Source organism: Antrostomus carolinensis, unplaced genomic scaffold, assembly GCF_000700745.2.
Source record: "Antrostomus carolinensis isolate BGI_N321 unplaced genomic scaffold, ASM70074v2 scaffold4047, whole genome shotgun sequence".
Lineage (NCBI taxonomy): Eukaryota > Metazoa > Chordata > Aves > Caprimulgiformes > Caprimulgidae > Antrostomus > Antrostomus carolinensis.
This window is the reverse complement of record NW_010326526.1, coordinates 18,818-35,423: the sequence shown is the minus strand read 5'-3', so window position 1 is coordinate 35,423 and position 16,606 is coordinate 18,818. Positions and strand designations below refer to the sequence as shown.

The window sequence follows — 16,606 nt, the reverse complement described above, 5'->3', positions numbered from 1 at the left end:
GTGAGTATGAGGTTGACAGTGTTGTTCCACAGATGTTTTTTCAGATTAACAAAGTGATTCAGGTTTAGAAGCCCTCCCATTGAAAAAAGAACATACTCAGCACAGTCCCACAAACAGGCACGTTCTCATGACTGAGAGCAGTAAGCAGCCTCACTGGCACTGGAGCTGGGGTCCCACCTACAGCAAATGTACTTCTTCCACCTTAGCACGTGTTACTTCAGTCTAAATCTTGAGCAAATGTCAGATAAATGCCATGGCCTAATCTGGACCATCTGTCAAAAACATTTCTTTATTTAAAATACTTAAACAATATTGGGTCCCTCTCCAGAATGACAACTCTTCTGACCTGGAAGCACAGGGATGCTGACTAATGAGACTTGGTATTATGGGAGTGTGGTTATTTTCAGATCAAGGTCGACTTTACAAATTTACTTTTGCTAAGTTGTTACCAGAATTTTGCTTCCCAAAGGACAGACTTGATGATATTTTTCTTTTCTAAAATAAAATAAAAAAGTATATTATGACTAATTAGTGTGCTTAGGTCCATATAAACATACGGCCTACGGCCATACCACCCTGAGAACTCCCAATCTCATCTGATCTCGGAAGCTAAGCAGGGTTGGGCCCGGTTAGTACTTGGATGGGAGACCGCCTTGGAATACCAGGTGCTGTAGGCTTATTGACAGGCTGAAAGAGTTGGGGCAGTTCAGCCTGGAAAAGAGAAGGCTCCGGGGAGATCTTGTAGCAGCCTTCCAATATCTGAAGGGGGCCTACAAGAAAGCTGGGGAAGGACTTTTCATAAGGGCAGTTAATGACAAAACAAGGGGAAATGGGTTTAAGCTGAAAGAGGGTAGGTTTAGATTAGATATTAGGAAGAAGCTCTTCACTGTGAGGGTGGTGAGACACTGGAACAGGCTGCCCAAGGAAGTTGTGGATGCCCCCTCCCTGGAAGTGTTTAAGGCCAGGTTGGATGAGGCTTTGAGCAGCCTGGTCTAGTGGAAGGGGTCCCTGCTGATGGCAGGGGGGTTGGAACTAGATGATCTTTAATGTCCCTTCCAACCCAAACCATTCTATGATTGTATGATATGCATTTGTACAATGAAAGCTGTTTTGAAACAACAGTGATAAAGAGATATCTGACAAGATAAAGAGAACCTATCTTGAGAAGTATTTTAGCTATTCATGAAGTTGCCATTCAGTGTCTTTTTCTTTCCATCATTAGGTCTTCATTTCCCTGTATTTTGTTTCTTCTTCAATTTTCTCAAATAATTAATCATGGACAGCAACTTCCTAGAGAATGACCACATCATTTTAGAGGGGCTTACTTGCTGCATTCTAAGCAAGATCTACTCCGCGCCACCTGAGCTGCTGTCCAGGATCTCTCCGTGGTGTGGATGATGGGAACAGCACAGGCATGCTACTCAGTACTGTAGTACATTGGTACCTAGAGTGCAGCTTGCAGCCTGCAGCATTTTTCTCCATCTGAGTGTCTGCATCCTTCTCGCAACCCTAAATCCACTTCAGCCACACCAGATAAACATTCCTGTGCTTTAATCCCCTTAATCCCCTATGCCTTAATCCCTCCCTTAGCACAACAGCCAGGCACCTGACGGCTGGATATCTGCTCTGCAATGCATTAACCATTGGCAAAAGTCAAGGGGTAATAAAAATGCTGCTCCTGCTTTTGCATCAGCTGAGGCAGCGGGGATGGGAGGGAGAGATTTCTGGTATCAGGACGAAAGCAGGTGCAAGCACAGCTCTTCGGGTCAGAGTGGGGTGCTTGCCTGGGGCATGAGAGGCCCTGGGATATTTAGCATGAATTGTCCAGAGAGCAGAATTCCCCTTCTATGGGCACTCAATTGTGCTGCCTTTTACACACGTCCCTTGGCTTCACTGTGCCACAACTCTCAGCAGAGGGAACATCTTTAATTTACATCATGTAAGGTGGCTTCTCATGTAGGGTCTTCATTGACTCACAGTTTGTGCACAGCATGGCCTCATATTCTCCTGTTTTACAGGAAATTGTTCTCCACCATAAGATAGTTATATTGAGGAAGAAAGGGAAAAATGGGGCAAACAAGGCTGCTCACTTAAAAACTTCCCTATCCACCATAACACCTGGCCCATGTGACACGTGCTCCTGTGTCATCTCACATTTCCACATGGCCTGTCACCCTCTCTTGGCTACTACATAACACACAGACACAAGCATCACTAGTGGATGAATTTTCTAAGGATGACTTAGATATTAAATTCGGGTAAGTGTCTGTGGCTGTGAAATGCAGTCTCACATGCCTGAGGCTGCAGAAATCCCCTTTGGTCACAAGAAAGCTTGGATTCCATCTATACTCTTTCTCTTTGGTGTTTACTGATGGCAGTAAATTTAAGTGCTTAATGTGTCACCTGTCATGACTTTCCTGGTTAGAGAAGCAGAAATTTCCAGGCAAGATACTGCCATTGTGTGAAGTGAGAGTAGGGTCACTACCTGCATGGCTTCCTCTCCTGAGAAATTCATGTTGTTTGGGACCAGCTCTGTTCCAGGTCTGTCATACAAGTGTATATAAATCACATCACTGCCAGAACAGACACATGGTCTGCACTACTGTTCTTTCCTCTGCTGAGTTAGCAACATCATAGTAATAATTAAAGGTATTTCAAAATTAATTTCCTCTCACGCTGCAAAGGCGACTTTCCTCATTCAGTGCAAAATACATCTCCCTATGGAGTCGTAACACAAGGAACCTGTATAGGCAAGTGAGATAAATGCATGAAGAGTTTGAGCAATATTCTTGAAAGTGCTCAGGCACACAGCTTTAATGTACTTGCTTCACTCAGTGGAATACATTTTCCTTGCAGTCCATTCTTTCCTTGTTCCTTAACTTCAAAGAAAATTATGTCAGCACTAAAGCCCAGTAACAGATACTTCAACCACAAAATGTTGTTCTGCAAAAATGTATGAGAGCTGAAAGTGGAGAATTTAATCCAGGGACCTCCTGACCCATAACTGCAGTGTGTTAGCATGGTACTCACCAAAGCCTGGAGCAGCGGGACAGAAGTCCCCGAGGGGCTGTGGCGTGCGAAGCCTGCCATCCTTCCATTAAGCAGATTTAGAAATGTTAACTCCCGCCTCTCAGGTTTAGGGAGGATCATCTGCTGCAAGTCTTTGTCTGTATGTGAGTGCAGTTTGAGATGGCTTAGATATACGGTATGTGTAAAGAAGTGTGGGTATTCCATCAGGAGTCATATGTTTGTGGTTACATACGTATGTATGAGAATCACTGGAAGGTATGTATGTGCATGGGAGACAGAGACATCTCCAGGGTACCATACCTGGGTGTGGTTTTGGGTCCCAGGTCTCACCCCTACCTTGCTCCCAACCAAGGGCTCCTGCTGAGGAAATACTCTTCCTTTACATCACCCAGGCTGAAAGTAGTGAGCAGAGAGCAGCAGGGTAGAGGAAGGGCTCCAGGGAGCCTTCTGAACTGGGAAAGCAGAGACCTGTATGGGAGCTGGGGGCAGGACTGACCACCCTTGATCTGTAGTGCTGCCTCAGAGCTGCTCTTTGTGGCCAGTGTCCCCACTGGTGTTAGTGATGTTGAGCTGTCTCAGGCTGTGGCATGACCACTTCAGGCAAGTACTTGGGTGGGGATCAGATCAGTGTGGGAAGATCTGGTTATACAGTGGTCTGTCACCACCTGGGATGCCTCTGGAGACAACTCTGTACACTAAAGCTAAGTGAGGATGGACCATTCCCTCTGGCAGGTGGGCATCACTCTTTGATCACATCTGAATACAGCTGCAAAGGGCATGTGGCACAGCATGGACTCTCCACAGCCGTAGGGCATGAAGAATATTTACTTCATTTGGCTTCCAAGAAAATGCACCCTTGATTAAATCTCCTGGATTCTATTAGTGACAAGACCAGGTGCCAGATTTGTTCATGTTATAAATGAGTATGGTTTACAGGAATTTGGCTAAATTATTGTATGAGTGGGTTTGACTCACAATCAGCAGAGGCTGTTTAAAAATATGGGATGAGATTATGCCTGGGTGCCATGAAAAGATGGGAAAAGAGATGTTATTCTGTCCCAGAGCACTCCAGCACTGCAGATAGCCATGACTATACATGCCTGAGGAATATGCTACCAGACACCGTCCCAAAATATCTGCTGCCTTTTGAGATCTGAAGAAGAAATTTTTATAATAATTACTTTCATTTCCTTTTTGGTTATTGAGGCATACAGTTGTTCAAGCAGATTGGCTTCAGAGCCATTTTAATGATGTGCAAAAGACTAATTAGCATGTAAAATAATATCTCTGCTACTCTTTAAATTTCCTGGGTTTGCTCTGAGAATATGTTTTAGTAATTATGCTGTGGATGCCAAATGGTGGGAAGAAAACCCATTCCTAAACTAATTGACATATGTATCATTTTGTCTACCTAGTTTTCTGTGTGTTGATGAGAAATAACTGCTTTTTCTTTTACTCTTTATCTTGCAATGATTGAATTGCTCTTGGTTGCTTTGCATGCTTCTCTACAGTGTAACTTCTTTATCACACAAACAAGATAATAAGACTAATTTGAGACAATAGCCAGCTACTTTATGGATCCTGGAGTCAAATTTGTATTAGAAAAATGTTGCGTTTTAAGGTGCACCAAAATGAAATGATATTACATTTATAATTAGTTTTGAAGTAGTTTGGGAAAAGTTATTTTGACAGAGTGTTTCATTAAAGCCAGTAGATTAATTCTCAAAATGCAAAAAGCGTTGTAAGTTCTATGATGATTTGCTCTGATTTGTAGGTTTATTAGCATATAGGCTAAAAAATTTCAAAAATATATGATCACAAGCTTTAGCATATTAATGTTTCTTTTTTTTCATCCCTTCTTCTCTATAATGCAATATATTTAGGTTATAATAGTTCTCTTCCTGACATGTTTTACCTTTCTAAAACTAGTGCAATGTGATAAATTTTAAGTAGTGTAGTTCAGACCATTCAGTTAAAGTTAGTTATGAAACTCTAGGTACAAGGAAAAGGTTCTTGTCTCTTCTCTGACACTTTCAGCACCCTGATAAATTTAAAAGACAATGAGTTTAAACATGTCTCTTTGGGAGGCAAGTTTTCCCACCCTCCGTTGCATTTCATGCTTAGTCTCAAAACGCTGTGGGAAAACTCTTCTGAAAAAGGTAGGATTTAACAAGGATCATTTTGAAGCAAAGAAGTCGGTTAGAAAATGATCAGTCTCCTAATGGTGTAACACCAATTCTTTCACTAATAAAAACTGTACTGGGATCAAAATGCACAAAATTCTTATAACCACAGGGTGCCTAATTATAGTTATTAGAAATAGGGTTTGTCTGCTAGTTTCTTGTTTATTTCTTTCCTGGTAATTTGCCTACAAATATGTTTTACTGTCCGTAGATTTTGCTGAACATTATCAAGCCTAAATTAATGGAATGACTCAATTTATAAGCTGATGATTCAGATACATCAATGATGGGAGTTCAGGAAAGGTTTTCAATAAATAAGTAACAAAACAGAAAAAAACCCTATCTGAAAATACAAAGTGAAAACTCTAGGTTTAAATGTTCATTTTGATTTATTACGTATTCAGAGTCTATCTGAGCCTTGGCTTGCTCTTTTCTGAAAGGCATAAATGTGATGAATTAACTAGTTTTTTGTATTGCGCACTTGAGCTTCACTGCAATTATATCCAACAATTCTGTACAGAATCGACAGGCATGAAAAATGTTGCTGTTGGACCGTCATACACTAGACTATTATTATGCCACATTTTAACAAGCTTAATGCAAAAGAATTAAACAATGTATTTCAACTACTGCACAAAGGTATTCCATAGTCTAAGTGAACTCAAACATACCCGGCAAAAAAGTGTGAGACTGGGTCTGAATTATCCCTGGAGATAAAGAAAATTCTAGAGATACAGTGTAATAACCCTGTGACTTTAATACTCTGCTTGATACAAGATGGATTCCTTCAGTAAAGTTGGTTTATAGCAATGTGAATAATTAAAAGTAACAATAACAATAATTAATCTGGATTAATACCGTGATTCAGGCAGTTTGCAGGATTTCACTATGCTTTGGGTTTTTTTTGTTTTTGTTTTTGTAGTAGTGTCTTTAGTTATTATAAAAAGGACTTTTTATTCCCTTTAAGAGGCAAAGCTGTTTGGTAGTTGCAGCAAAAGAACCACATGTAATCCCCAAGCTATACAGGTTATCACTTACACTCCATTATGCTACCACATAGCTGTATTATTGCCACATTCACCTTTCTTTCCCCCTTTCCCTCAAGGTATTTGTCATTTCACACATATTCAGAGAAGCTGATTTTTTATTAACATTTTCTGAAGACAATTCTTTTTTCAGAGATGTGTTTGTATTGCAGAACCTCTTGGGAGCCCTAGACATAGGTAAAAGCTGCGCTATACTACACATACTGAATAAACACAGAATAAAACACAGCCATTTCCAGAGAGTTTCCAGTGTAAGAGGAGAAAGGCAGCAGCTAAGGAATAAAATTGTGCCTTCTCATTTAACAACACAGAAGTCAGGATCAAATCCCTAGTCTCAACTAGGCTCTTCTCATAGACAAAAAGAGTTATTGACGCCTCCAGAACCACTCGAAGACAGAAGTCCAAGAGGGTGCGTATCACACTTAGAAGTCACTATTTTTCTCCAAGGACTTTTCAGGGAGGCTAGACTGCCTGGCTTCAGTTAGACACCCAGCTTCTAGTGCCTAGAATTCAGCATCCTGGTGCTATTATAGTCATCACTAGTTTCACTGCTGCCTTTATTTGTTCATAAACATCCTTAATTCCAGCATATTCCCTCACTATGTCCTTTTGTCGTGCTACATTTGTAAAAAAAAAAAAAAAAAAAAAAAAAGGAAATCCTTCTCTTCCTTATTACTTCATTGGCTAGCATTAACTGATTCTTGTTTATCTCACTGGTATTGTGAGGAATAATTAACATTTGTGTACTGCTTTGAAAATGAACATCATTGCATCAAACGCTAGTTTGAGGAGAAAGATGCTTTTTGATGTTCTTATCTTTTTTGTGCAGGCTTTAATTGGCTCTGTATTCATCTTCCTCTCACTCTTTCAGTTTCAAGTTCAATTCTTTTTTAATCTTAGTCCTTTGACCAGTTTCTCTAAAAACACAGAATAGTCACTCTTGATCTGCCCCATTCATCTCTTTCAGTGCCCAGGGAGAAGAAGATGAAGACAATTTTTCAGGTCACAAGGACAGTATGATGAACATATATGCTAGTTAAGCTGGGTGAGGAGAAACTTTTTGAGGGGTTATAGGGAAGGGAAAACAAGATTAACAATAAGAGGAGGAAAGAAATCTCAGTTATGCTTCTCCCTAGGCTTTTGTTTCCCACTTTGAGAAGTCTTTCACTGGGCTGAGATTCCTTTCTCATATGGAGTGTATGAAGTTGTTTTCGCTGTTGTAGGAGTTTTTGTTTCCGAGTTTTGTATTCACTTGACAGGGATGAGGGAGAATACAAGCAGGACAACTGATTCACTTAAAACCTGAAGGAAAAGAAAAAGATAATGGCCAGCTCTGCTTGGACTTGGATTCACCTTATTTCTCTGTAGAGGAAGAAGAATCTTTGACACTTGCAAATTGTGAAAGAAAAAAAGAAAACATATGGTACTCTAAAAGTATTATAAAAAATTGTTATTTACAAGATGTCCCAAAAGTATTGGTATTTCTAATTCTAGAACCTTGAGATTTTGTGCCTGTTCAAACAGATAAATTTTATTTCACATCTTTCACAAAATGCATGGTAATCTAAATATACAAATGCTAACAATCTACAACAAATAAGCAGAAATAATCCCAATAGACAAAGCTTGTTGTTGTGGTGTGGCAGTGATCTGATTACCTGAATTTGATGCACTGACTAGTTATTATTTTCTGAATGCCTGACTCTGTAAAAGTTGGAAAATATATAAATATTATTATCTCTCAGTTGGCTCATTGTTGACTCACACTAAAACATATTAACATTTTGGAAACTCATACCCCCCAAAAAAACCAAACCAAACAAACAACCTGAATAAAGTACATAGACGTGAAGAAAAAAAAAGATCAAGTCCTAATAAGTCTTGAAAGAATTTCTTTGAAAGGAGATAAGAAATATATCCAGACCTGAATACCTTTGCTTTGGACTATGTTGGGTTTTGATACTGCTTTTTCCAAAATTCAGTCACTGCTTTAGAATGGATGAAGACTTTGTTCATATACTTGCTAATGGCAAGGGAGTATTTGGCCCATATGAACTTCATTTAATGAAAATGAAATGCCTCTTTTTGGTACCAAAAATTCAGTTTGTCTGGAAGCAGTTTTTTATTATTACATTTTTGACCAGAGATGTGGCCATGAAATTTAGCTGACCATCTGTACAGCTTGTATATTGAATAATGACTCTCACAACATCAGTACAGCATTTATGGTAGATTGCTTGCAAGGTATTGATAAGCCAGAACTTCATTCTCACTACATCATTCACATCTTAATGAATTTTGAGTACCAAACAGAATGATAAAACTCACAACCTGTATAAGGACAAATGAATCAGCAAAACCAGTGGATTATATGGTGGATTAGATTTTATGATTTTTGTCATTTGTGAACCAGCATGGTTTAGCCTGTTTTAAAGCAGTTTACCCTTTTTGAAGTAATTCTGGATATGTAAGCACCAAAATGATGGATAGAATAAAACTTCTGTTCTTTTAGCAGTATTATTTTCAGACAGTTCTCCTAAAATAGAGAACAAATCCCACTAGATTAGGTCTTAAAGAACGTGAAGAAAAGCAGAGGCATTATTAGTTTTACCTTCTATTAATGACCAAATAGACCAAAAAAAAAAAAAAACAAAAAACACTTACCACTGATTTTGCTGGATTTGCCTTTTCTAACCAGTGATTTCTTTGACTGACTCTAGACAAAGAAAAGGATGTAATTTGGGATGGGAAGATTTACAATTAATTTACACAAACCCTTTCTCTGCATTGTCTTATTTACCTGTGTGACCTTATGTACATGTCTTACTGCTGAATGCAGTCCAGACGTGCACAAATTTATCTTGGCCTTTGCACAGAGTCTCTTGTGTAGGTTAGTTGCTCATTGCTTCAGTTGACTTTGTTCCTGTGGGGTTTTTTGTTGTTGTTATCCATCTTGTCAGACCTTACCTTATTATGAAGAAAATGCATAAAACATCTTACAAAAAGTTTCAGTTTTTTTTTTTTTTTCCTTTTTTGCAAAATGTATTTCAACATAATGGGTTAAGAGTTAGTATAACCATTTTATCTTACAACTGTTATCAGAGACACAACATAAGACATCATACCAACTCTGCCCCTGCTCGTCTCCACCTCCAGTATTTCCCTTGTTCCACTGATTCAAGTCAGTCAAAATTTTTTCTTAATTTCCTTTCAAGTTTTGATAGCAACTTTGTTCTGGATAAAGGTGTTGGAACTATAACAAGCCATTATAAAGTTTTCTGGGATTGATGTGAGAGCTAAAGGTTTTGGGTGCTACTGATAGAAACTCTCTGAGCAGAAGGGAAAAAGGCAGAGGGCTGACTTGCTAGCGAGTAAACACTGCAAGTGCTCACACTAGCATAGAACTCTTTTGTTTCAGGAACTACTAATGGTCTCTAAGCCCAGCTGTACTTAAAAGGAGATGTTGCATTCAGATTAAATACATATATTACACAGCGAATATAGTTCACAGTGACTATTGTATGTATGTTCCATTTTGATGATAAAGAGTTGGTTTTGTCCCAGGGGTGTAGCCTGGAGCAGCCGACGTGAGAGGGCTGTCATGGATCACATGTCATGAAATCTCCTGGGATGTAGCAGCACTACCTGAAGGTTCAGCACAGGTGGTCTGTGCCTTGCGTTCACTTCCACTCATGGCTGTGGGCCCCAGGATGGACCTGGACATGGGATGAGAGAACCTACGGTGCCTTGGCCACACAACATCCCCTGCACACAAGTCAAAACAGGTAGTACACTGCACTATGAGAGCTACCCTGAGGTATCTGTTCCCCAGCTGTCCTGGGAGGACCTGGGCACAGTTTAGCATGTGATTGTCTCTGTTTTCTGCAAAGCATCAACCTTCACTTAATAGAAACAGCATTGTTCAACTGGGGCTTTAAATATTACAGCAGAACAAGCGAGTGGCATTGAATCATTTCCTGGGCTAGAAATGATAGCCAAAAAGCTAATCTGGAGGGAGTGCAGCCAAATACCTTCAAGCTGTAATTAGCAGAGGACTACATGTTACATTTTGAAACCCGCTTTCTATAAGAGTTTAAAGATTACTCACTAAATGGAATACATTCCAAGTGCGCTTAAATGTGCCCCTTCTTTATGTTTTCAGTATACTCTGTGACCTACACTTTTACCTAGAACTGTCTAGAAGTATTTAGTCTATGTTTTTCTCCAAAATCACCCAAACATTTTTGCTGCAGAGAAAGGACTTGGGATTTTTATGATATTTAAAGTCCTCAAAAAGCATCATCAAACCCAACCACCTGAGGACACCATTCATAAGATATTCAGCTGCTGTTCAAGGACTCATGCAGATAGTGGGTTTATAATTTTAAATGATGATTTCCTTGTAGTTAATAACCAATTTTACTTTAAAATACAGGCTCAGTTCCTCAGTGGCTCTAAATCAGCTATATCTACCTTAGCAAATAATTTAGCACCATGGGGGCAGTTTGTCACATTCCAGGTGGCAAATGTGTTTGCATCTGACCAGATGTAGCTTGATTCCATGAACCAAACATCCCCTGGCTGCATACAATTTGAAGATATGTAAAGGAGCAGTCACTGATTCAGATTCATATGTCCTTTTGGGGGCTGGAGAGCATGTGATGGAGAGTTCTTGCTTAGTTGCTTATGAAACGAATGTCATTCACTTGTGCACAAACCACTTCTTACAGCAGATCTGTGAGGACTAGGGATTGTTCAGGACTTTGCTGCAGAATGGCTTGATTATTCTAGATCATAACAGTGTCAAGGACACCAGCTTCAGCATTGGTTCATTGCAAATGTATTTTTGACCAGATGTGTTTACCTCCAAACATTTCAAGTCTTGTAGAATAAACCTCAACAGAAATGTATCGTATGAAGGTATAATAACTAGTGCAGATAAAATTATTGTAAAAAGAAATATATGAGTCAGAACATCTTCATAATTTCCTTTAACAAAAAAATTTGCTAGTTCAAATCAGAGCACTGCTAATAATTTGCCTTGCAGAAGGACTGAATTTCAAGAGAGAAAAATGTATAATTATATTGTAAAATGAGTTATAAGGAAGTAACATTATCATTGCTTTGGCTAATTTGGAGTCAAAACATGTTCTGCAAGGTTGTATTTTACCTATAGTGACCTGAAGGACAGAAATTGTCAAAAACATGAGAAAAAGCAGTATCTTTTCATAGTTAAATTATTCAAGTAAATTGTGTGATAAGGCCTGGTTCAGTTAAAGCTTAGTAAAAGTCACTTTTATTAGATTGAAAATTATTATAAGAGTCTGCAAAGGCTAACACAATAGAAATTTTAAGCCAAGTAATTAATCCTATTACAGGAGACAGACAAGACATTAAGTTTTAGAATATCACATATTTGAGTTTCTGATGCATATTCTTCTGTATATTTTTGTATTATAAAATCTCTGCTATTTCTAACACTGTTATTTCTAACAATTTCATTTTAGTATTTCAGGTTGGATTCACAGAGAAGTGACATTCCTAGCTTTGTAAAAAATATTTAAGATTTGTTTCTAATGCTGCTTTTCTATATACCTGCTTTTTAGCAGTAATGTGATAAGTAAGGTCATTGCTTGGGGCTACAAAATTAAGTGTTCTATATCACACAATGCTTACATATACTTCTATTTTTTGTAGGGGTCAATGAATGAGGTAATGAATTTCTTGTAAAATATAAGCCAATTTCAGGTTGAAACATTTCTTTACGCATCATATTTTTTTCTGTTTATGCCTGCCTCTGACTGTTCATCCAGCTTGCTAGGGTCACAATTCATCACAATACTAAAGCACATAGACAAATCACAGATATTTCATAGTAACTCCTGTATAACTCAAGTAATAGGAGCTCCTATTATCCATATAAATAATAGTAATGCAGCTGAAAAAGTTAAAAGTTTTTTTTCTTTTGTTTTTATTTATTTTTTCTTTTGTTTTTATTTTTTCTTTTGTTTTTATTTTTTCTTTCCCCAGGAAATAACTTTCTAAATATAGAAATATATATACAATGAAAGAAACATAGAATGCCTGTAGACTCCGCTGTTCCTTTAGCTCAGATGTTAGGAAGAGCAGACCTACATACCCAGAAACTAACAGTAAGGTGAAAAAGATGTTGCTTCTTCCTTGCTGCAAGAAGTCAGCATGCGGACTGGAGAAGCTTTCTTGTTATCTCACAGGAAGACTAGTTGGGCTGAAGGAAACAGAAGAGATGATAAAGGGAAGGATTATGCTCAAATCTTGGTAGAAAAATCCCATTTTGGCTTTCTGTTTTTTGTCTTTTTGGAAGATTGTTCTGAAAAGTATAGAAATAAACTGAAAAAAACAACTATGCGTGAATGGGAAGGTGAAATGTTTACCTGGGTATGCAGCAGGTGCAAGAGGATCGTGGCGTCATATCCAGTTCCACTGACATGTCCCTGATCCAAGGTCCTCTTTAAATTAGCAAGGACCCATATGGTTACAGAGTGCGACAGCTCCACTAAATTCAGGGAAATGATTTTTCACCAGGAAAATTAAAAAAGCAAGAGCAAAAGTAGGAGCATTTAGTTCATCACAGATTCTGCAAAAGGAGTAACTCCTACGCTTGCCAGGCTATTCTGGAAAATCAGAGTATCTAAAATTTCAGTCTGAAATTTGGGGGGAAAAAAAAAAAAAAAAGGACCTAATATTAAGGCTGCAATTACAAAAAAAAAATTCCTAATGGCTCTCAAGGGATAAGTCTGTGCTATATTTAGAGAATATGACCAAAGAAAAGGTCATTTAGTCATTTGGAGAAGTATTTGGACTTTCAAAGCTCTGTCTTCAATACATCCCTGCTCTTGTTCTCCTTGGTGGTCTGCTTATCACTTTATTTTTTAACAAATATAAACATTGGCACAAAACCAGTAATTTCTTCCAGGGATAAAAGTGTATCTTTACCTTGACACCTTCTGGAGTTTCTGGGTGCAAATGAGAAAATACATTATTTTTAGAAGTAGAATACCTTTTATCCATTTTGAGTTTTTTAGCCCTTCTGACAAATTGTTCTGGCCTGTTGGGAACTTGCATCTCCACCAAGACTGATAAAAAATTATATCCCAACTGCCACTGCATTCAGCAGCAAACAATGACAACCATTATGACTATGAAAAATGTTATTATATCAATTTTCTTATTAATATCAGAAAGTATCCTGCTCCTTGAATGAACAGGAGATCAACTATTCAGTAAGTATTCCAAGCAACTTTAGTGTCTGAAAGACAAGGAAATAACTTGTACTCTTGAGTGAACTCAGCTCCCAAGGATTATTGAAGTAAGATTTTTCATTTTAAAGCAATCTTAATTTGATCAGATTTTTCTTTTAACATTCTTATTTCATTTATTTGGTTGCACCCATTGATTCAATAAGCTTTAATGCTTTTATAATTGCATAGACTTTTTTTTCCCCTTGGTTTTAAAGTCCCTCAATGTTTGGAGAGAGTTTCAGTCTAGGATTTGAATTCCAACTCATCACAGCTTATAGGGTGTCTGTCATGCCAATGTACTCATATTACATGGAAGCTTACTCCAGGGTTTGCACCAAAGTAGAGAGAAGGAAGCAAGAGTCCTTGGTTCTGTGTCATGGTCAGTCTGAGGGGGTTTGATTTCCCCTACTCCTTAGCCAAGAGACAAATGTAACCATGAAGCACATGCCTCACTGATTAAGGGCAACTCTCCATCCCCACTTCTGAAGTTGTGCATCTGTGCTTTTTAGAAAAAGAAAATCAGTTACAGAGCTGGACAGAAAGGTTAAGCAGGAGCAGCCTGTCTGAAGACATTTATCTAGAGGTTCCCCAGGGCCACACATAGAAACAGTGCCTGCAACAGGACAAGAATCAAGTTTTCTTTTTCATGTGGTACTGTTTCTTAATAGCCGTAGCAGATTTGTTGAGATATGGCTTCTTCAAGACCATTTATTAAAACAAACAAACAAACAAACAAACAAACAAAAACCAACATGAAAGAAAAAAGACACTTTTAATCTCAACCAAGTGCTTCATAAATAAAGCATTCCAATGCACAGGTCAAATGCAACACTCACACAACAAGAATTTCCTTTGGCAGCAAGAGCATCTGAGTCCAGTCTGCATTGTCTCATCAGAGAATCATGGAGCCCCATTCATCTAATTTCTGATAGTTGAACTTCTTTTCTTCTGCTGTGTAATGACTTTTATAACTGTGTGCCAATTGTTTTGGTATATAGGTTTGTTAAAAAACAAATCTCAGTGTAGTTCCTAACCTGGATTAAATCCTTATTAAGCCCATCGTTTTTATTCACCTTGCAAAAACTGAAATAGAAAATGATTCATTGAAATTACATGTAACAAAATGTAAAAATTAAATTGATCACTATACTGAACAAAAATTTAGACTTAATCTGGTAAAATTAATTGCCAATTATGATTCACAATATAAATATAAACAAAAAGGCTACAGTAGATTCTAATTCTTCTTCTAACACAAATTCAAAGACAGCAACACTGGTGACACTTATTCAAATATGCTTCAGGTTATTGTTGAAGAGGCCTGAGCTCTGCCCTGACAGGTGCCAGAAGCAACACCAGAGTGGAGAGTGGGCAGTGTTATCATGTCACAGATGTTATTCTTTCCATGTTCAGTCTCTTCATTTTGCAGTTCTGTCAAGAAAAAACAAAATAAAGAACTACATAAGTAAAATATTCATGCACAGTAGACAGTATGTCAAAGAAAGTTGGCTTGTGTGACCACCTTGTTACACTCACACTCATTTACCTTTATATTTTAGGGGAAAAAAAGGAATAGTCGCTTTTTAAATGGAACTTCCAAGAAAGGAATAAACTACTGCAGTTTGATGGAGATACTGTTTTCTACTTCTTTAGCTTTTTTGTGGCTAGTGTTGTCATTGCAAGGAATATTTGTGCTCTCATTCTGAGTTCGAAAAGTTTTTCTCCTCTCCTCCAAGGATAGATTCTTTATTTTCTTCAGTTTTCTGACCATGAAACAAGAGGAAATATTGACTGCACTTCGGAAGTGGAGGGGATAGTTGTATTGATCCCAATAGTTTTACTCAAGAACTTTATTCCCAAAGTAGTATTACTGGCACAGCTGGGTTTGTTTACCTGTTCACTTCATACTTTACTTTGCATATGAGGGTGTTTTGGCCATCTCTGTCAGCTAAAATAGGGAGATAGCTCAACTGTGCCAATTGAGTCATCAAGTAATTGAGCAACAATATAAACAGATTTATTAATTTCTTACATTACACTGCTTAGACTCATGTAAGCCATAAGCAGAAGTCATTGTCTCACAGGTAGATGAGAAAGATACTTCTCAGGTAGAGGAACGGGACAGAGTATGATATGTGTGTCCAAAGAAGGGCAATGAAGCTGGTGAAGGGTCCAAAGCACAAGTCTTATGAAGAGCATCTGAGGTAACTGGGGTGGTTTCTCCCAAATAACAAGCGAGAGGAAAAGAGGAAATGACCTCAAGTTGTGCCAGGGGAAGTTTAGATTGGATATTAGGAAAAATTTCTTCACCAAAAGGGTTATTAAGCATTGGAACAGACTGCCCAGGGAAGTGGTTGAGTCACCATCCCTGGAGGTATTTAAAAGACCTGTAGATGTGCTGCTTAGTGACATGGTTTAGTGGCTGAGTTGTCAGTGTTAGGTTTATGGTTAGAGTTGATGATCTTTTCCAGCCAGAACAATTGTATGATTTTATTATTCTATCCCATATAGAAATATATTGTACTGTCAGCCAAAGGACTTTTATGTTGAACAAATATGAAATTATAATACAATTCACAAAATACCTGTGAAAAGCAGTAAGTGGACTTTCTGCCTAAGTACTCAGAATTAAATAGTATAAAATCTGTTGGCAATTCACTTTAGTTCTCCCAGATCTCAGCTACAGGAAATAACACTCAGCTTTATTACAGGTAAAACACTAATTTCTTAGATGAAAGCAAAGATTGTCTTCAGTATTTTGCTTTCCTTTCAGACACTTTTTAGTCTACAAAAATATATGGATTAAAAGTCAGCCTGTAATGTTTTAAAATCTCTCTATAAAGTATGTGAATTAGGGTCATAAGGGAAAATATGTTTGTGATCAGTTTTTACTTCATTAATCAGACTAATTCAGGAAACAAAGCAATTCTTAACCTAGCATTCAAACACAGTAAAAAATTGCCATAAGCTTTATAGTAATGACTGTACGCCCAAAACACAATGCAGAATCTACTTAGGTTTTGAACTGTCTGAGATTTGATTGTAATTAACTAGAAATTATATTTCT

The 16,606-nt window shown here is 37.9% G+C and overlaps 1 non-coding gene across 1 annotated transcript; it reads left to right on the top strand.

Moving 5' to 3' along the window:
• Positions 1 to 558: 558 nt before the first annotated feature.
• On the top strand, positions 559 to 677 carry LOC114818733 (5S ribosomal RNA). The gene has a single exon (XR_003766248.1). It is a non-coding gene; the product is annotated as a 5S ribosomal RNA (ribosomal RNA).
• The last annotated feature ends 15,929 nt before the right edge of the window (positions 678 to 16,606 follow it).